General features: G+C 35.2%; 1 long non-coding RNA gene across 3 annotated transcripts in view; it reads right to left on the reverse strand.

Annotated features, from left to right (window-relative positions):
• The window catches only part of LOC106879850 (uncharacterized), a 210,330-nt gene that overhangs the window by 57,558 nt on the left and 130,272 nt on the right, over positions 1 to 22,500 (reverse strand). For all 3 annotated transcript variants that reach the window (XR_016242351.1, XR_016242349.1, XR_016242350.1), the window contains exon 6: positions 1,188 to 1,407. This is a non-coding gene — a long non-coding RNA (uncharacterized LOC106879850). The remainder of the gene's footprint in view (positions 1 to 1,187; positions 1,408 to 22,500) is intronic.

The raw sequence follows: 22,500 nt of genomic DNA on the forward strand, positions 1-22,500 counted from the left end.
TGAGTATAATATAAAGTAAAGTAAATATCATAAGATAAATATAATAAAAAGATTACACGTGTAATATATATATATATATGCGTGTGTGTTTGTGTCAAAGTGTATGTGTGTGGGGGTTTGTATGTATATATCTATGTGTGTGCGTTTCTGTATGTGTAATAAGTGCACTAGTGAAATGTGTACCGTCTTTAGTATGATCAACACAATATACCACTCATTGAGGAAACCTAAGAGTAACCGCAATTCTCACAACTTGAGATGCGAAGAAAATAGGCGCGTTCGCCGTTCTCCTCGCACTTGGTGTTTTGATCCGAAAAATCAGATAATTAAAAGTCTTCAGGTGAAAGTTTAACACTCGCACACAAAACGTTTAATCTTTCTTCAGCTTTATTAGTTTTTGATTTATTTATGTTCCGCAAAACTTCCTGCATTCCAAAAGACATACATGCACACTTACACCCTATAAGTATGCAAGACCCTCTCTCACACAGCTTTCTCTCTCTCTCTGTCTCTCCCCCCTCTCTCTCTGTATCTCCCCCCCTCTCTCTCTCTCTCTCTCTCTCTCTCTCTCTATCTATCTATCTATCTATCTATCTATCTTTCTATCTATTCGTCTGTCTGTACGTACGTATTTATGTGTGTGTATATGCGTGTATGTGTGTGTATGTGAATTGGGTGATCCGCAGTCTCTCCTGCAGTCTACATTCATATCCAAAAGGAACAGCTACAATGTTGATATATATATATATTAAGTGATTTTTGCTTCCTATTTAGCTTTTTTCAGAGTATTAAAATAATGCGTTTGAAATATTACTTCTTAATATTTTCCTTCATCTGTGCGCATTGTAAAATGTCAGGTGTTTTAATACCTCAATAGTTGTCAGTCTGTGTTTGAACAATTCACATTTTCTGTGCTTTTTTTAAACGTTTTATTTGTATCTAATATCTATTTTGTAGCATTGGAAAATGTAATCGTAGGCACATAATGCCTGAAAAGCAGAGATGTCATGATCAAATGTGAAAGCTTTCTCATTCAGCGCTCAGCTGGGGTTAATAGCAATCAATAACAGTCAACATCGCTATGCCTTTTTTTATGTCACGCAGTATCACGTTGTCCGCCTGATGAAGAGCAGCGGTGTCAGATATTCTGATTTGAGAGCCATTTAAAAGCGATTTATTTCACTTACCTGTAAAGAATGTCGTTCGTACAATAACAGGAATAGATATTGCAACATCCTATAAGATTCGTAGTGCTGATAACTGAGCATAGTAGGGCTTGCAATTTATAATGTATTCATTGTTATTTCATTTGATACCAGCAAACTTCGTGGCTTTTCATTTATTCTGATTTAGTCGGGAAGTCTACATATCTACAATATATTGGTTTACCAACTTTTGAAAGTAACCCTATAAAAAGAACGTAGTCAGAAAATAAATACAGTAACAATTGACTCTACAACTACAGCTACTACTACTACTGCTGCTGCTGCTGCTGCTGTTGCTGCTTAATAATAATAATAATAATAATAATAATATATTCTATTATAGGCACAAGGCCTCAAATTTTGGGGATGGTGATAGTCAATTTCATCGATCACAGTATTCAACTAGTACTATTTTATGGACCAGGAAAGGAAGAAAAGGAAAGTCGATTTCGGCAGAATTTGAACTCCGAACATGAAGACGGAGGAAATTCCGCTATGCATTTCGCCCGGTGTGCTAACAATTCTGCCAGCTCACAGCCTTAATAATAATAGTAGTAGTAGTAATAATGATAAGGCTTAATAATAATTGTAATAAAAATAAAAATAGTAGTAGTAATAGTAGTAGTAGTAGTAGTAGTAGTAGTAGTAGTAGTAGTAGTAGTAGTAGTAGTAGTAGTAGTAATAATAATAATAATGATGATAATAATAATAATAGCGTAATTTTTTTCTTTTCTATGTGGCTGTCCATGTGAACAGCGCTGGAAATTGGTGCCATCCCTGTCTTGCATAGGCCTGTGTAACCTCTAAGTCTGTTAATATAACAATGACAAATAGTAAGAAAATAAAAATAATAATATCAGTGATATCAATGATGATGATGATTATAATAATAATAATAATAATAATAATAATAATAATAATAATAATAATGAAAGGAAGTGGGTGGAGCTTCTCCTTGTCCTGATTAATGATACATCTAGTGATGGTGTCAAAAGAAAAACACTGGTAACTGTGCAACCTAATAATCGCTACCTCATATGAGTGACAATGAAAAAAGAAAATATTGTGAGTAACGGTGGTAATGAAACTGAAGCCAATGATGATGACAGTGTTGCACCCGGCAGGCTCAGAGATTCTGGTCCGGCTCCAGCCTGTCGATATCCAGAAAGGGACCACCATACACGGCGTAGATGGAGCAAGCAAATAAATGCTGTGGTTATGGGGTTTCACAGCCTAAGCAACCCGGTAGATGAAAATGGTGCTCAGATTAGGGTTTACCGACAACCTAACGATGACAATTGGAGGGAAAAGGGATTGTTTCAACTCATGGAACAGAGACTATGTGATCAAGCTAGACCGTTAAGAAAAGATCGTTGGTTCACAGACGTAGAGCTCGAAGCTATCAAAAGACGGGTTTTGGAAAATAGCAGCAGAGATAACGATGAAAATACAGTTCTTACTAATAAGAGTAATCTCATAGCACAGGAAAGGAGCAGTGGTAGTTTACTTGATGAGAAACATTTAGATGATCTGAAAGAAGACAATAAAACTCATGGTGACATGTCAGATGAACAAAAGGCAATCTACGACAGAACAAAGGCAAGACTACAGGAGAACGATAGCGAAATTATTTGCAACCTTAAAAAGGTTGATCGGTGGAAATTGAACCAAGAAACGAAAACTGTCAATGAAATTCTGAAATACATCAGAACACACAACATCAGAGAAACAAATAATTTGATCAAAGCAGCAAATATTTTTGCAGCAGAAAACTTCGGTGTTGGTCAATTTCATAGGGATGTTGAAGATAAGACAGACAATGAAAAAAGATGGCTATAGATTAAAGTGATTTAAAACCAGAAACGGAGGCTCTAATCTGTGCTACCCGAGAGCAAGCACTAAGAACTGGCCCACAAAGAATATAAGAGACGCCACGACAATATAGCAAGGCTAGTCCATTGGACACTTTTCAACAATACGTACGCAAATACATACGTACATACATACATACGTAAATACATACATTCATAAATACGTACATATATATTTATATGTATATGCAAATGCTTATGCATATATACGTATATATATAAATGTATGTGTATATATATATATATACTAGCAGAAATACCCGGCGTTGCCCGGGCTAAAGAGAATAATGAAATCTAAAAACGCCGTCTAGACTACGAATCATCGTTATATATAGAGATGTATATACACACACGCACCCAAACACACGTGTATATATGTATATCAATATAATAATAATATTATTAGGGACAAAATCCAAAATTACAGGTAAAAAACTCAATTAAAATCAATTTATAAAAAATTAAATTGAGCCTTATAGATAAAGTATATATAAAATATATATAGTTTTAGGGAAAATAACCAATTTTCAAGAACTCATCAATGAAAATCCACTATCACATATAGAAAAATTAATAATTAAAAGCACAATAAATGAGTATAATATAAAGTAAAGTAAATATCATAAGATAAATATAATAAAAAGATTACACGTGTTTCATAACCAATTTTCAAATAGAAAAGAAATTTAAATCGATTAAAATCAATTGAAATTATCTAAAATAAGTTCTATTCAAAAATATAGCTACTTTCATATAAATATATGAAAGTCAATGAAGTTTCGTAAAAGAAGGTGATCATGTACATACTTTCTTGCTGTTGTGATTATAACACCTCATTGTAAACTATGTTCCTTGTTTTCCCTTGTGGAGCATATACAAATAGGTTTTTTGTTGCTGCCCACTCTTGAGCAGCCAACATACAGTTGTCCATGTGAGAAGCAGGGCTCTTCCAAGAGAAGACCAGCTACAGACAGTGTTTGACCCTGATATTTGTTTATGGACATGGCAAAAGTCACACGAAGGGGGAATTGTAGTCTTCTGAATGTAAAAGGAATGTCTGCTCCTGATGGAGTAAGAGGAATTCTTGGAATAAAGACGTCATCCCCTTTTGCACATCCAGAAAGAATGGTAGCCTCGATAACGTGTGACATCATTTTCTAAATAATGCTCATCTGTTATGTTCGGGTTAAAATTTCATCAACATCAAAAATATATGAATTTTCATGGGAGTTATGGCCGTTATGCAAAGAATATAATTTCCAAATTTCATAAAGATCCATTCAGTAATTTTGACGTAGTTTTGGATAAGAAAACAAATGACTAATGTGTGTGTTTGTGTGCATGTGTATGTGTGTGTGATGGGTGTATATATGTATAGATATCTGTATGCATGTATATATGTATATATGTGTACATATTACATGTACATCTCTCTATATATATATACATCTACACATATGTATACATATACATGTATGTATAGATCTATATATATATACATATACGTGTACAGATCTATATATATATACATATACGTGTACATCTATATGTATACATATACATCTCTCTCTCTCTTTCTCTCTCTCTCTTTCTCTCTCTCTCTCTTTCTCTCTCTCTCTTTCTCTCTCTCTCTTTCTCTCTCTCTTTCTCTCTTTCTCTCTCTCTCTCTCTGAAAGTATCTGTCATTACAGTATCGAAATGGTGTACATATACATGTATATGTATACATATACATCTCTCTCTCTCTCTCTCTTTCTGTGTCTCTCTTTCTCTGTCTCTCTTTCTGCGTCTCTCTTTCTCTCTTTCTCTCTGTGAAAGTATCTGTCACTACAGTATCGAAATGTGATTGTTTCAGTTAGTGGAATAGTTTCATTTTTAAAGTGAAAGTATTTGACATGAGTGTTTTTGTTTCACTTTTGACACGTAATACTTAAATAGTGGAGGAGATATTATGTTGCCGTGTGCTCGAACTCTGCAAGAAGTTAATAATTTTTTTTGACTAAAACACAACTGGAACCCTAAGTAAGGCATGTGTAAAATTTGAATGAAATTGGTTGCGTAGTTCTTGAGTTTTAGGGATTCACACAAACAGACAGACAGATAGACAGACAGACAGATAGACAGACAGACACACATTCTCATTTTTATATATATAGATATGTATAAGCATATATATATATATGTATATATATGTGTGTATATATGTATCATACTTATATGCAGATATATATATATATATATATATATATATATATATATATATATATATATATATATATATATATTTAGCTCAAAGTAGAAAAGAAAAGGCAAACTGTTTGGCAAGACTTGCCAAGGACATTTAATTTAGCTGTATAATAAAAAGTAGTCTGTGAGTGCTCTGTTTGTGCACTCAGAGTGCATACGTATTGATTTGAGCCACCATGACGAAAACTCCTTGTATGCAATAGTTTGTGTGTGTGTGTGTGTGTGTGTGTGTGTGTGTGTAGTCAAGTATATAAAAAGATAAACAGATTCATTGATTAAGAATATTAACAGACCAACAAAATTTATCACAGGTCATATATTTATAATTGGCAAAAGACATAAAAAGCTTTTTTTCAGAGGCCACATTCCATTTCGTTTGTTGCGATGTTTTATAATGAATGTGTGTTGCGTGTGTGTGTGTGTGAGGGGGGGGGGGCATGTGTATGTACTTGTGTGGTTTCTATGTATTTTATGGTTATTATAAGCATGTACCTTGCGCATGGTTATTGCGGAAACTGGGCGGAAATCAATATTAGTTATATAAATAAAGAGGCAATATATTTGTCTTCATTTTACTTTAGTTTCTTTTCCATGTAGACAGCTGCACACAATGCGGCTGTTAAAGAATCGAAATCGAATGAATGGCATTTGGAAACTGCATCGCTAAATTCAAAGCCGTAACACCTGATTTATGCAATTCCTATCAATATATATCTGCAAATATCTATACGTATGGCTATGCTTACACACATGCACACACACATTATATAAGCACAACTACACAGATACTCCCTCCATCAGATCGACATTACCTGTACAAGTGCAACAGGGTCCACATGTCAGATGTCGGAATGATCGCAGAGCAACAGGAAATATATACAGGGGTTGGATAAAATAATGGAAACACCTAGCATCATAGCCTTATAATTTTGAAATATCTATGAAACCGTCAAAAGCTAGTTTATTTTTATGTTTTTTGAATTATTATTAGTGTTGTTTAACAGGTTTTGCTAAAATTGCTGTTTCTTTTCAGATATCATCAGAAGAAGGTAATTAAAATTCATTAAAATGACAGATCTATCGGACTTTCAAAGAGGTCAGATTGTTGGTGCTCGTATGGCAGGTGCTAGCGTAACGAAAACAGCCGAAATGCTTGGTGTATCAAGAAATACTGTCTCGAAAGTAATGACAGTCTTTGAGAAAGAGAAAAAAACCTCCTCGTCGAAGCGAAACTCCGGAAGAAAACCAAAACTTTCAGATAGGGACCGTCGGATTCTTACACGAATTGTTAGAAAGGATCACAAAACTACAGCTCCCAAGATTACTGCAGAGCTTAATGACCACCTCGAGAACCCAGTTTCCATAAAAACTGTTCGCCGGGAGGTGCACAAAGCCGGATTTCACGGGAGGGCTGGAATCAGTAAACTACTACTTTCAAAAACAAATGTTGCAAAGCATTTAGAGAGGAGTAAAAGCCTACAGAATTGGTCCATAGAGTGGTTGAATGATGTCATTTTCTGGGACAAGTCATCCTTTACCTTTTATCCGACCACCGGCCGAGTATACATAGCTAAGGTTGTTACTGAATGACACGAGGAACATTTTAGTGAAGTTGAGCATCTTATCTGGCGACCACAGTCCCCAGATCTCAATATTATTGAACATTTATGGTGCATTTTAGACAAAAATGTAAGGAGTCGATATCTTACACCATCATCACTACAAGAACTAGAGACTGTTTTAGCTGAAGAATGGACAAAACTTACTTTGGAAACAATTCAATCTTTGTACGAGTTCATACCTCATTGAATTCAAGCTGTAATTACTGCCAAAATCGGTCCTTGTTTGAAATTTTAAGTGTTTCCATTATTTTGTCCAACCCCATATATATTTATATATTAAACATCTTGAGTAATGTATTCGTTGTTTACTTATGAAGCATCGTATATAAACAATGCGTTCTTCTCGTCGCTAGGCATGCATATTTACAATCCGTATTATATATATATTTATGTGCGTGCATGTGTACATACACGTGTTTGATTCAGACAGCGTTACGACGTGTGTTCGTGCGGATGTGGGTTCGGGAGTTGGAAAACGGCTGTAAAAATAGGAAACAAAACTAACAATAGTTGCTTCTTTTATAATAGCTAAAAGGCTTGATTGGTCTTTTGCTGTGTGATCAATAGTTCAATACATACAAAGTGTTTCTTTTCTACATTCAAACACACGTACGCCCACACATAATTACATATACGCACATTCAAACGGATGCATGCATATTTAAATGCATATGCACGTGTAAATGTTGATGCACGCACACACACACACACACACACACACACACACACACACACACACACATATATATATATATATACATATATATGTTTATATATATGTGTGTGTGCTCGTATATACATATATATATATATATATATTATATGTATCTATATACATATAAATATAGATATTGTATATAATTTCCATGTACATTACACGTAAATAAATATTGCATATACGTATGCTTGTATGCATATAAGAATACCTATCTATCTATCTAGCTATCTATCGATTGGCAAAAAGGAACATTCCATATTATAACAATATACATACATAGAAATACACATATATGCAAACTCGTTTGTGTGTATACACATGGGTTTAAGTGTGCATTTATGTAATTATAAATGTATGCATGCTTGAAGGTTTCCATTTATGCATATATAAACATATAAACATATACATATATACGGTGTTAAAACGGGCGTAGCTGATGAAGGAAAATGTTCTCTATGTGGCTTGGTGTGTTTTCTGTACTCTGGTTATTATTTTTTTCTTGTCTACGTTTTGTTTGCAATGTCCTGTACCCAGATATGCACCTAAATATACAGGTACACGTAGGTATGCACATACCTGTACGTATATATGCATATACTCATTTATTATTTGTTATATATATATATATGTGTGTGTGTGTGTGTGTGTGTGTATGTATATATATATATATATGGGTGTGTGTGTGTGTAAATGTATATTTATATAGATTAAGGGATATATTCTTTTCTTCTCTAGGCACAAGGCCCGAAATTTTGGGAGAGGGGGCCAGTCGATTAGATCGACCCAGTGCGCAGCTGATATTTAATTTATCGACCCCGAAATGATGAAAGACAAAGCCGACCTCGGCGGAATTTGAACTCAGAACGTAAAGACAGACGAAATACTGGTAAGTATTTCGTGCTAACCAGTCTGCCAGCTCGCCGCCAGATTGAAGGATGTATTACTTACGTTATTAAATACTCAGATGTATATATTTTTGTTGCCTTTGTCACATAAGACATTTTAAAGATAGAACAGACACGTTAGTGATCGAGTACATTCTATTGAACAGCGTTATTGAGGGCAATAATAATAACAATAATAACAAGAAAAACAAATAATTATATGTGTGATACATGTTAATGTTTCTGTCGTTGTCCGTCTTAAGACCTGTTGCTGTTGTACTTGTGCTCCTGTTTTTTTAAAAAAATTTTATTATAATATTACTGCCCATTTTTTTGTCTGGATACATACCTAAGTTGTTATTGTTGCTATTGTTGATGAGAATGTTGTTTTGCAACACTCTTGTTTATCCACTTCAGAAGCATTAATTCTATCGATTCAATTATTATAAGTATTATTCAATTATTGTGATTGCATGTGTGCGTGTGAATGTGTGTGTGCGCGTGAATGTATGTGTGTGTATACGCGTATGTCTGTGTGTACGCGTATGTGTTTGTGTTTATCTAACGCTGTATCTACAATACAATTCAGCTATAAATGACACCTTGTCGTAAAGACGGATAAGAACTGCTTAATCGAAAGAAAAGCAGTGCTCAGTTGCGGAAATCGACCTTCTTCTCTTCGGGGCAGAATACATCTGGCCGCACTCTACGGCCTTTTCCACCCCGACGGATTTTTCACCCCGCTATATTACAAGCTATTATTTTCAGTTGCATCCGCCAATGTCGACATTGCCCATCATTCTCTCCGTGTTGATAAAAGAAGCGCCAGTCAAGTACTTGAGGTCGATATAACCGAGTTGTCCCCTCTCCTTAAAAACTGATAGCCTTGCACCAAATTTTGAAGGCTTCAAATGCATTATTTACATACTATGGTATGTTTCTACATACATACACAAACACACACACACACACACACACACACACACACACACACACACACACACACACACACACACACTCACACATACGCATTATATATATATATATATATATATATATATATATATATATATTTTTTTTTTAAAGAGTATGGAGACTTGTTCATCCTCTTACTCTTTATATAATTATCACTAATATATATTCCAGACAATATTACTGTCCAGCGAAGCGAACACAGTATTACCTATCGGAGGATTTCACAGAATGACTAACAATAGCAGTTACGGATGTTAAATACTGATCGATGTGGTTAGTCGTAAACGGGAACTTAACTGTGATTCACAACGGTATCGACCCCGAAAGATGAAAGGCAAAGTCGACCTCGGCGGAATTTGAAGTCAGAACGTAACGGCAGACAAAATACCGCTAAGCATTTCGCCCGCCGTGCTAACGTTTCTGCCAGCTCGCCCGCCGATGTTTCTGCATCGGTGTTATTAAAGGTTTTTCTTATACGTTTGCTATGCATTCCGAATGTTTTGATGATTAGTTCAACACAAAAACTGAAGCTGCAGAAATTACAATCGCCGAATGCTCTGCCGGGATTTTATATTACACGCGCAATAACTGCTTCCCTTTTGCATGCTTGCTTCCGGTTCATCTTATCTTCAGCTACATTTTCTTAGTTGTTAGTTTGTTTCTTGAATAAGAGCATGCTTCCACGCTGGTGCTATTAAATTTTTTCGTTTCTTAGATATACCTTTCGACCATTAATCTTGTCACTTACAATATTCAGTATTCTTGTTACAATATTCTTGTGTCGGACATTCTTCTAGCATTCAATGTCCAGCGAGTCTGGCTTCATTTTCAATGGTGGCTATAGTTTAGTACATAGTTATTTGTGTCGTAGTCATTCCCGTTGACGTTTAAGTTCAATTGCAATTTTGTAAATGATGAAACTATATCGAACTTAAATCTATTTGGTTCAACAGCGTTCTTCATCAATTGGATGTCAATAAAACAGATGACACCGATCTTTGTGATTTACTGTAATCGTCTATAATTTTTCCTAGATTCTGCAATGAACTAGGAAACGTAGCATTACATAACTTACGTTAGAAACGAATTTATGGAGGCTGTATCACGTTGCTGTTTTTTAATGCATTTCCTTTTTGATGTTGAGGTTATTTAACAATTGATAAGCTGTGATCAAGCAGACGTACTGCCAAAGCCCGGATAAAAGACAAAAATTGATATGTCTCATGTTACGATCGTAAAAGTCTTGCGGTTTAAGACGAGATAGCAGTATTCGTGGCTAAATCTTGCCGGCTGTATATATATATATATATATATATATATATATATATATATATATATATATATATATATATATATATATATAAAGAGATAGCTAGATATATAGATTGATAGATAAATACATGCATACGTACATACATACATAATACATACATGCATACATACTTAAAGTAGTACAGAGGGAATAAAGTAGAATAAAGTTATAGTGAAACACATACCTGGTAAATTCACCAACTATTCGAATAACTATACGCTTCGTGAATTTTATGATCCACTTCGAATGAGAAGGGAAATATAATTTCAATAATGAAGACGTCTTTGAAATACTCATGTCGTTATAAAAAGAGCTCTGATTGTCTGGGAAAAAGCGTGTTTCTACCTCATTATGCTTCATCATTACAGTAGTTGTTCTAACCAGTCTTGTCTGCATGGATACGAACAAGAAAAGAGATTTTGTGTTGCAGAATGCCTCCTCGAGTTTCACTGATAAATAAAATGACAATAACGCGCAGTCTTGCTTGACTCGCACAGCAACTTCAAAGTACGCAGAACTAATGTTCACTTATAATATCCGAGACTTCAAGCTGTCGCGTATGAGCTCTCTTAAATCAACATTTTCGGCCATTCTCTTGAGTAACTGCCAATATGTCTCTCCTGTTTTAATCTGCAATATGTTATTGAAAGGAAATTTGACTGCGTCTTCTAGCAAAGCTTATGAACACGTGGAAGAGTCTTCTACCTAGTAATGTATGGTCCCATATATAAACATATTTTTCTGTGTATGATGTATTTGTATAATTTAAAACTACACCGTATACAGAAAATCCAGAAAGAAGTAGGCTAATCGTGAAAAGAGGCATTTATTTTCGCAGATAATTTGGGCATTCATGATGAAAATAAAAATATGATTAAATATATTTGGGCGTAAATCATAAATAATTATTTCTACTCTAGGCATAAGGCCTTGAAAATTTTGGGGGTAAGGGGTTAGTCGATCATATCGACTCTAGTGCATAACTGGTAATTATTTCATCGACCCCGAAAGGATGAAAGGCAAAGTCGACGGAATTCGAACTCAGAACATAGCTATAGACGAGATACTGCTGAGCATTTCACCCAGCATGCTAACGATTCTGCCAGCTCACCGCTTTGTAAATCTTAAATAATATATCGAGAATTACTATAAATAATCTTTTCTACTCTAGGCACAAGGCCCGAAATTTATGGGGAGAGGTGGGGGGCAATCGATTATATCGACCCCAGAACGCAACTGGTACTTAATTTATCTACTCCGAATGGATGACAGGCAAAGTCGACCTCGGCGGAATTCGAACTCAGAACGTAAAGACAGACGAAATACCGTTAAGCATTTCGCCCGGCGTGCTAACGATTCTGCCACCTCGAGAACTACAATAAATAATAGATCGAGACTTACACTCTACTTGTGAACATGGAATGACTGAATAACCTGCTGTGGTTTTACGATGTGCTAGACCTAGTATCCTAGGTTCCCTCATATCATATTCTACCATCATAAAAAAACCATAGGGATATACTGGATAGCGTATTCTTCCGATGAACGTGATGAATAAAAAGGAAGGATTGTCAAAGTTGAAATACTTTTGATTCTATATCTGATTCATTAGAATTAAACTGGTGCCAAATTAAAAATCATAAAGAAGGCAACGAGTGATTGTGTGCGTGGTCGGTCAGACATGTAGAAATAGCAGTCGAATATCACTTAAATCGCACGCTGCATAATCGTATTTACATAAAGAAAGTAATGCGTAATCTCGTCCTCACTATCCTTACAGTGGATACAAGTTAAATGATTTTCATCGTTGGTCTGCTTGATCAGAATTAAGCTTAGGTTAAGTATCACCATTACCATTACAAGCGCCACTCAAACCACGACCACCACCGGTACTACCACATTTCACAGCCACTAGTACTTTCATAACCACCGTTATATCAAACGATAGCATACATATCCTTTCAGCAGGTTTAGACTTCAGAGGATACATCTGGAGATTGTCAGAATTCAAGATAACTTGATAAAAATTTAAGAACAGATTTTATGAGTAGATGTTTAGATAAAGAATTTGTAAAATCTCCAGGGAAATTGAAACTACCTTATAATCATCTATTTAACACCCTAGTTAATATACCATACATTTTCACAAACTTTGAAGAAAAACCTTATAAAAAATTTATGGGAAAAAAAAACAATAATTTTGCACTATATTTTTCAAGATGTTACATAAATTCATAGAATATTTTACGTAGATGTTTCTATAATGGAAATATTCTCGTAGTCATATCGGATAATATGGCGGAATTTACTTATGAAATATAGTAATAACATAAGCAAGTTATGAACATCCATATGATAGATTAAAGATGAGTGAAGAAAATCATGGCTAAAAATGTTCAGATTGCAAATACTGAACTCTCCAGCTTATACAACACTATTGATAGATATGTGGAACTATGACACATAACTCGTAAAAACCATGTAAATACAATACTGAATCGACTTATTGATGTAAAGGTTGTGCACTGGCTACGAATTATTTTTAATCACTTCAAAAATTTCTATTTCTGCGAAGTTGCAGTGGTCTTATGAGGATGATTACACTGCAAAACTCTGTCTGAGCCTCCAGTTATAATTGAAAGGAAAAGAGAGTGGGAGAGCATGTGTTCCATCACTGAAACTGCAGAGAATGTTACTAGAAAGCCATAGACACACATAGCAGGCCAGTGGCTTGTCGCTCCTGAGATGCAAGTCGGGACTTGATTAACTTCCTCTGGGAAAGCTCAACGAGGCTGTGTTTCGAAAGCTGTGAAGCCCCCTAAGACTATAAGAATATCAAAGATGATAAAATTCAGAATATCTGTGAGATATATCATGAAATACATAAGTAGAAATAATATTTTATCTTTAACCGTATTATCTAGATAACTGAGAGTCAGTACGAAACTTCTAGGGACTAGAACCATTTCGTATTCTTCTATGAACTTAGTCCTTGATTGCATGTGTATGTGAGTTAGCAGAATGGTTAGCACACTGGACAAAATACTTAGCGATATTTCATCCGGCCTTACAACCTAAGTTCAAATAGCATTGAGGTCTTTCATTTGATGTAGATAGAAAAATAGTAGTTGAGCACTGGAATCAATGTTATTGGTTTTCTCTCTCAGAAAAATTGTGGGCCTTCTGCGCATAATAGAACAATCATGCTTTTAGTTCTGATGTAGATAAACAGAGAATATGATCTCACAGTTTAGGGAGTAAATGAAAGTAAAGATAATATATAGACATATCCTTCTTTGTGCCTGAGTGATTTTAGTTGCACTAACGACTCGTTAACGCTGCTACCAACTTGATGTTTCCCAGGCGCCGTGTCAGCCTCAATACGCATTTTTATTATCTAATTGAAGTGGAGTAACATGGAATAAAGTGCCTTGCCCGAATGTATGATATGATTCTCTTACAGGGTATCAAACATGGTCTTCTAATTGAGTGCTCCGTTTCCTAACCACTAGGCAACGGATTTCCTCTCCTTTTAGGACGTATGTTAGAGAAAATACGGGCACAAATCTATGCAATAACTGTGAGGGGTGAAAAAGGAATAAAGACAGAATTGAAATAAGAGAGAAATATATTTATCGCGAACAAGGAGAATTAAATCAATGTATTGGTTGGCCCGTTAATCATTGCTTCGGTAGCTAAATTTATTGGAAAAATCATCCTTTGGATAAATATTAGTATATGATGTTTCTTCGATACTAGGTCACCGTAAGTTTAACCAGGTCCCCATGGAGTCATGTCTATAACTGAAAATGAATTTCAATAATTTTCTCTCTGTAGAGAATGAACCAGTAAATGGAACCAATATGATATGACTTACAACAACAGATTCGATGTTCTAAAGATACAATATCTCCAATAATTGTGCTGGCGAGCAAGAAAGAAAATCACGAAAATAACTAAGATCAAATAGATGTTGTACATTGGCTGCTATTTGTAGCTGAAATGACTCATTTGACCAGCGAAAAACCTATACAACTGAGACTGTACACACAAACATGCACACATATATATTCACACATGTATATGTATATGCATATATATGTATGTATGAGTGTGTGTGTAAATATATATATATATATATATATATATATACGTGCATTTATATATATATATATATATATATATATATATATATATATATATATATATATATATGTATATATATATATATATATATATATATATATATATATATATATATATATATATATATATATATATATATATATATATATATATACAAACACACACGCTCAAACACATACATTTAAGAACATTATCATTGGTAACTTTAATATATACATTAAAATAAATGCGGATAGTGATCTGAAATGGAACAAAACTGAGTAAAATATTCGAACCCCATCGTCAAAATCTCTGACCCACCATCCTTCTTCTCCTTTCCTCTTCATCATGAACTTTTGATTCCATAAATTGAAGAAAATTGGAGTAACTAGAATCCAGAGTTATGCAATTGCATCTTCATGTAGAGGGATTTCATCAATGAAGATGAAAATATGATAAAGACCCTACTTACATGATAAGAATGTCTTCTTGCAGAGAAAGTGTAATGAGATCTAGGAGAAGATCAAGAACGAGAGGGCAGTGAAATAGCGAGGTGTTTGTTTTAAATGTCACTTGAGAAGACGCAACCTGCACCTGTGAAGCCACATCTCACCTCTAAGGTACAAATGCAGGATGAGTCGAAACAATTCTAGCGGATTTGAATAGAGAATTTCGTGAATACCATTTCTGTCACTGATGTCTCTCTCTCTCTCACTCTCTCCCTACACACACACACACACACACACACACACACACACACATACATATATACATGTATATCATTTCTTTACTGCCCACAAGGAGCTAAACATAGAGGGGACAAACAAGGACAGACAAACGGATTAAGTCGATTATATCGACCCCAGTGCCTAACTGGTACTTATTTAATCGACCCCGAAAGGATGAAAGGCAAAGTTGACCTCGGCGGAATTTGAACTCAGAACGTAGCAGCAGACGAAATACTGCTAAGCATTTCACCTGGTGTGTTAACGTTTCTGCCAGCTCACCGATATATATACATATATACATATCACCATTCATTTCAATCACACTTGTGGAGATATTCCCGTAACTCATTTTTTCATTTAATCCCCATTTTAATTTTCAAAAATGTTTTCCAGAACAATATTCTCACTCTCTCCAAGAGGAGATGGAGTATATGTACATGATGAGTATTCTACTGTGAAGCAAAGACGAGTACAAGTAGTCAGAGTCTTCAGTTGCCCGAAATGTGTCCCTGCGCTAATAATATCGACCTTCTCTCCGTATTAGGGTACACACGTTTCACAAATTACAAGAACACGTTTAGTTTGGTATTGAGCACCATGTTAGTGGCCAGGAATATCTCTGCCATACCTTGAGAAGCATACTAGTTTCGGGGACTCTGTGGTTGATAGGAGTTAAAGAATGTGGTTGCAAAATGCTTCGATATTATCTACGATCACAGAGGGTACTTGTGACCGCTAAATAGTGCCAATGTTTTTATTTTCTTCATTCCATGAAAGGAATTCCATCACTGTAGATTGTATATGTTATATTATGTTAAATAATATATATATATATTTCCAAGAAATAAATGCTTCACTGATTTACAGATGTTTTACGTTGTATATGTAGATATTTCTCGCATAATTATCTAATACCCTCCACTTTTATTAAAAGTGTCTTTCACTTTTCTCATATATTTCATCAGTGTTTTTATGGGCATGTATATGTATTCATACATCATGCACATACACACAAACTCATATATTTATACATACACACAAATACGTACATACATATATACACACACACAAACACACATATATGTATATATATATACATATAGATATGCGTACATATACCAAGATAGGCACTACATACACATATATATGTATATACGTACGTATGTGCGTAACAGTGTTTTGTTTCTAACACTACGTCGGTTTATAAAACCATATATCTATCTATATATAAATATTTACATCTTTATCTACCTCTTCGTTTATGTATCCGCCCCTCTACTCTTTTCCTGTATATTTAGGAAACCATTCATGATACACATACCAGTACAGACATATGCAGATACATGTATGGGAGCACACATGTGTAATATAATTATGGTTCAATTATGAAACAGTATATGAAAATATCAAGAATGGAGATACCACTAACGAACACCCAGTTGGCGTTCCTCACTTTATTACATTTTCTAATTTAGCAGTCGTGTTCTTGGTAGCGGCAGCAGCAGCAGATTTTCCACAACATCCCCATCGTATGTTTCATTGAGAAATGTGTAAAACTAAAACTTTTCCTCATACAACCTCATAATTTATCTCTTTTCATTCCTCGTTGTTCTTAATGTCGGGGAGTAATTACTATTGACATTTCTCTCTTTCTGAATGTGAATTCAACAAATAAGTATCGTCACTCAAATATGTAAATGCATCTGCTATGTAATTAGAGTAATAAAGAAGATCAAATATCATACGATTAGCATTAAATACATCGATAAAGTAATTTAAAATCTGAAGCTTATTAAGCGCTATGCCACACTGTATCAATGTTATAATCTTTTACATAATTTCAACTGAATCAAACAGATACATTCGATACAACAGAATTGATGTAAAGACACCATTGCTGCTGTTGTACTAGACAACCTGAACGAGGAAACCTGTGATCATATGAGTTTGAAGTAGTTGCAATGCCGTATTTTGTTCATCTTTATTGTATCTAGGACTATATTATCCGCAATATTGCCAACTCCATTTTTTAAAACAGAAAAGCGTAGTTTTTGGATTGCGATCAATAACCTACTTCTTTTCTTAACGAAGGCGCGTGGCAACGGGGTGAGAATATTCGACTCAAGATCGTTAGGCTGTGAGTTCGATACACGGCGGTGCGTTGTTTTCTTGAGCAACACATTTTATTTCACGTTGCTCCAGTCCACTCAGCTGGCAAAAATGTATTGTACCTGTATTTCGAAGGGCCAGCCTTATCACACTCTGTGTCACGCTGAATTTCCTCGTCTCTGGAGTGCTCGGCTACTTGCACGTTAATTACACGAGCAAGATGTACATTTGATTGGAAACCTCGTCGTCGTAAACCGTTGACGTGCTAGTTACTGATTTTCTTGTAGGTCTCGGAAGAACCGTTTCATTGATTCGGCGATATGTTGTCTTTGTTATTGTCGTAGTTGTTTAATCCTTGGTCAACAAGATGCGACAGATTGTATATGAAAGCTGTTCCAGCAGTCATCATCCAGTAAACATATATCACCTACATCAGTAAAGATGTTTCATATTGACTTGTTTGTAGTCACCCGTTATGCGTGTATTAATTTTTATCAAATCTATCTATCTATCTATCTATCTATCTATCTAACATCTTATCTTTCTAACTATCTCCGAATCGCTTAATGTATTTATCTATCTGTCTATCTAATTATTTATTATATATCTACATATCTGTGTGTATGCGTGTTTGCGCCTGTGCGTGTGTGTATGCTTCTGCATATATATTTATACATATATATGTATATATAATACAAACATACGTATACATACATACACACACACAAACATATAGACACACAGACACACACAAAATTTAATATGGTCAGCCAATATTAAAAGCGAATAAACCTGTCAGTTTCAATAAGGAGTAGTAGTCGATTGTGTCCTTAGTCAACCATGCTTGACTGAAGAAAGGCGCCTATTATTCTTATATCTTTAGCCAATGGTGTTTGACTGGCTTAGTCAGTTTGATTTCCACTAATCGAATTAAATTAAATTCTGTTCCCGTTATTGACCTTTTTTTTCTTCCGGTCGTTACCATACAGATATATATATATATATATATATATATATATATATATATATATATATATATATATCCACACTCAATCACACACACATACGGGAGTAGCATTCCAGTAGTCTGGAGATGTTAGGAGAGATAGTTATAGCTGTTCTAGGTTATTGTAATTTTAGTATGTTATTACTGTTCATATAACAAGCTGACCTGCCATCTTTGTGTCACAGATTAATGGAAGCGGCTACAACATCTTTTTTAACACACCCTAGTAAACACTGCTCGTCCCAGCCGACTAGTTTGCAGACGTGGAGACAATTTGGAAGCTCGCTATACGATAAAGTTTTGTGTTAAACTGGGCAAAATCACTACAGAAAATTATGAAAAGCTCTAAATTACCTTTGGATTAACTTGCATGAGCTGATCATCAGTTTTCTGCTAGCGCAAGAGGTTCAATAACGGTAGAAGGATGTGAGAGTTAATGAGAATTATGGGATAGAGAGGGACGTCAGAATATCACAACTGGTTGAGAAAATTCTCGATTTTTCTGGTTCAAGATTGCCGTGCGTTTAGAAAGGCGATTAACACAAAGTTTAGAGTTGATGTGGCAACTTTACACAGAATTATGCATGAAGGCCTGAATATGCGCCAAATTTGTTGAAAGTTTGTTCCCATGGCGCTCCTTGACGAACAGAAGGAAATACAAGTTTGTGATTGTAGTGTGATTGTTGAGCTCATTGACGCTAATGAAAGAGTGCTAGAGTATCTGGTAACCTGTGAAGAATGATGGATTTATTGTTATGATGGAGATACAGAAAGCCCGATAAAAGCATGTTGCCTCTCCCGTAGACCAAATACGTTCACGCAAAGTAAGTTCGATTGGAAGCTCATGACGATCTCTTTTTTCGACAGCCAGGCCATCAACTATATCCACTGAGTTCCCTCCAGCCGTTAGGTGAAAAAAGAATACTCAGTGAACGTTTTGAGATTTCGTCACAAGACGTTTTGAGATTTCGTCACAAAAACCAGAGCTCCTCTTCTCGGGTCGGATGGATATGCCTGTCGGTTGAGTTTTGGATTAAAATAAGTTGATGCATGTTGAAACACTCTATTCCCTTGCTTCAATTCAGCGCTGTTTCTGTTGGCAGGAAATTAACTTGACACTGTATCATAGACTACTTCCTTTTTACTGTTAATTTCTTTGTGTTGTCATTAAAAATTTTTGACACCCTTTGTTATTTCAACGTGCCAAAAGAAAAGATACAATGACTGAAGCATCAAAGAAAAATCTCACAAGACCCGCAACTTTAGAACAACAAATATATGAAATTTTAAGATAACATCAAGCCCCAAATACCGCTAGAACATCTGTCATATTGTCTGAACTCTTCAACTGTCTGTACAATTTTGAAAACGAAAGAATTTGATAAAAGTCAAGAATGCATACTTCATGGAATCTACTTGGCCAAACACTAAAGAAGATAGTATCATTCCTCAAATGCAGAAGATGTTAGTAGCATAAATTAGTGATCAAATACAGAAATGAAATATCTCTGATTCTTACTATAACATGCGTACATAAGTTGCGATGCCATGTTTATATACATTTTTGTCCAGCTTTTGCAATGAAAAATACAGCAGAGAAACTATTGGTGCAAGTAGAGAATTGTTTGTCAGCTATAAGAAGAGAGCAGATTTGCATAAGTTAAAATTACTTGAAATAATAGACAGCACCCATGATGAACCGGCCTAATCCTCGCCCCCGTCATAACTTAGAAAAAAAATTATGGAAAATTATTAAAGGGAAATTATGCCTACTGAATCTTCGATGAAGAGAAGACAACGTTCTTTTCAAGTAATTCCAAGAAGTAACATCAATGTCTAGAACAAACCGTTTTCGAGAAATGGGCTCCATGAGACATCGCTCATCATGGTGCGGGCCGCCCCTCGAAAATGTTTAATTGTAACTTTTCTTTAAGAGTATCATTCAGAAAGTCCCGCAGTTTGCTGATGACTGGCTTAGATTAAAAGTTTTCAAAATCGCCTAACTTTAATACCTGCTGGAAATACAGGTGCAGACTGCGTACTCAAACTCATTGCCCATTTATAGCTCAGGAAAAAGAAAACCTGAAAATATAACGAAATATAATCTCCCAACTATATGGAAATCCAACACAAACATTTCTATTGGAACTTCATTTTTTGAAGATTGTTTTTCTAATTATTTCATCGCTGACGTAAAACAATAACGTGGGGGCAAATCGAACAACGTTCCTGCGTTTTAACTTTGTTTTATGCAGTCAAAAAATAATTTAATAGTTTTGATACGTTATATCATCATAATTGTAAAATTTGCTTTCAACAAAATGTCAAAGAAAAATATGAGCTGTGTTTCACAAAACGTAATCGTTAATTTTGGAGAACTTGGAAATCCGTGATAAAATCAAAACAATAGCTCAGGTTGCTAAACTAGCTTTATGACGAAGTTTCTACAAATGATATAACAGAATGAATTGAAACTCACAATGACAAAACCACGAAATGGCAACTTGCTCGAGATGATAACTCGCTGAAATGAAAATGAGAAGCAAAGGAAAGGCGAGTTGGAAAGGCAAGCCTACATATTTACTGTCAAATGGCATGGCGATGCTCTTGATTACACAGAAATGATCATTAAGTTTTAAGAGACAAGAGTAATAACGAGCGAAACAGAAAAGTTACCTCAGATGTGTAAAACTTTCATACATGTGATCAACAAAATAAGAAAGAAAAAAAATGGACCAAAACAAGACAGATATATATATGATGAACGTGTGTGGCTTTGTGGTTTGGGTATTTCGACTACGATCGTAAGGTCGTCAGTTCGATTCTCGGCGGCATGTTGCGTCGTTTGATGCTTTATTTCACGTTGCTTCTGTCCATTCCAGGTGTATGCGTGCGTATGTTTGCATGTATGTGTATGAGGGGCGTGTCAATTGTTAGAATGCCCGTTGGGGTGCTTTGCGGGTATTTGTTCTCTGTCTTTGCGTTGTGAGTTCCATGGACTATATTGATTGTATATATAATTTGTCGCCTCTTAAACCCCACCATCAAACAGTCACCTGGTTCCTCGATGATGATTTTAAGGAGTCCACTCTCTTACAAGCATTCGAACGAGTCAGAGATCCGCATTGAAAAGGATTTTCTTACTTCCTTCAACAAATCTCAGAGACCTTGAAATGGTACAAAGCGTCTGCTCACACCGTCTGAATAAGCCACACAAAAGCCACTCAAGGTTACCCGACTGATGGGCAGTGATTCTCAACCATTTTTTTTACCTATGGACACTTTTGATTTCAGTTTTACTCGGATGGACCTTCATCGCCATTCGATGTTTAAATAATTAAATTATAACTGAATATTACAACGATTTGTATAAAACAAAATTGTCCAAATATTTTTGAATTGTAGAAGCATAACCAATTTATTTCAGATAAATTTTAACAACAAAATCTTATATGGACCCACAAGGGCCACACGGGCCCCAGTTGAGAACCACTGATTTGTAGCTGCTACGTTTATAGTTATAAATTCCTCTATACCTCTGCACCTTATTTTCTAGCTACGCCACTTGATACTACATGAGGCACCCTCATCTCAATTCCATTCGTCAACGTCAACTGTATCTTTCTCCAGCCAGATCTTACACATAACATGTCCCTAGTCTTTGAAACAAAATTCACTTCAAATCCATAGTATATCAC

Source organism: Octopus bimaculoides, chromosome 6, assembly GCF_046866305.1.
Source record: "Octopus bimaculoides isolate indiv1 chromosome 6, ASM4686630v1, whole genome shotgun sequence".
In the NCBI taxonomy this organism is placed as follows: domain Eukaryota; kingdom Metazoa; phylum Mollusca; class Cephalopoda; order Octopoda; family Octopodidae; genus Octopus; species Octopus bimaculoides.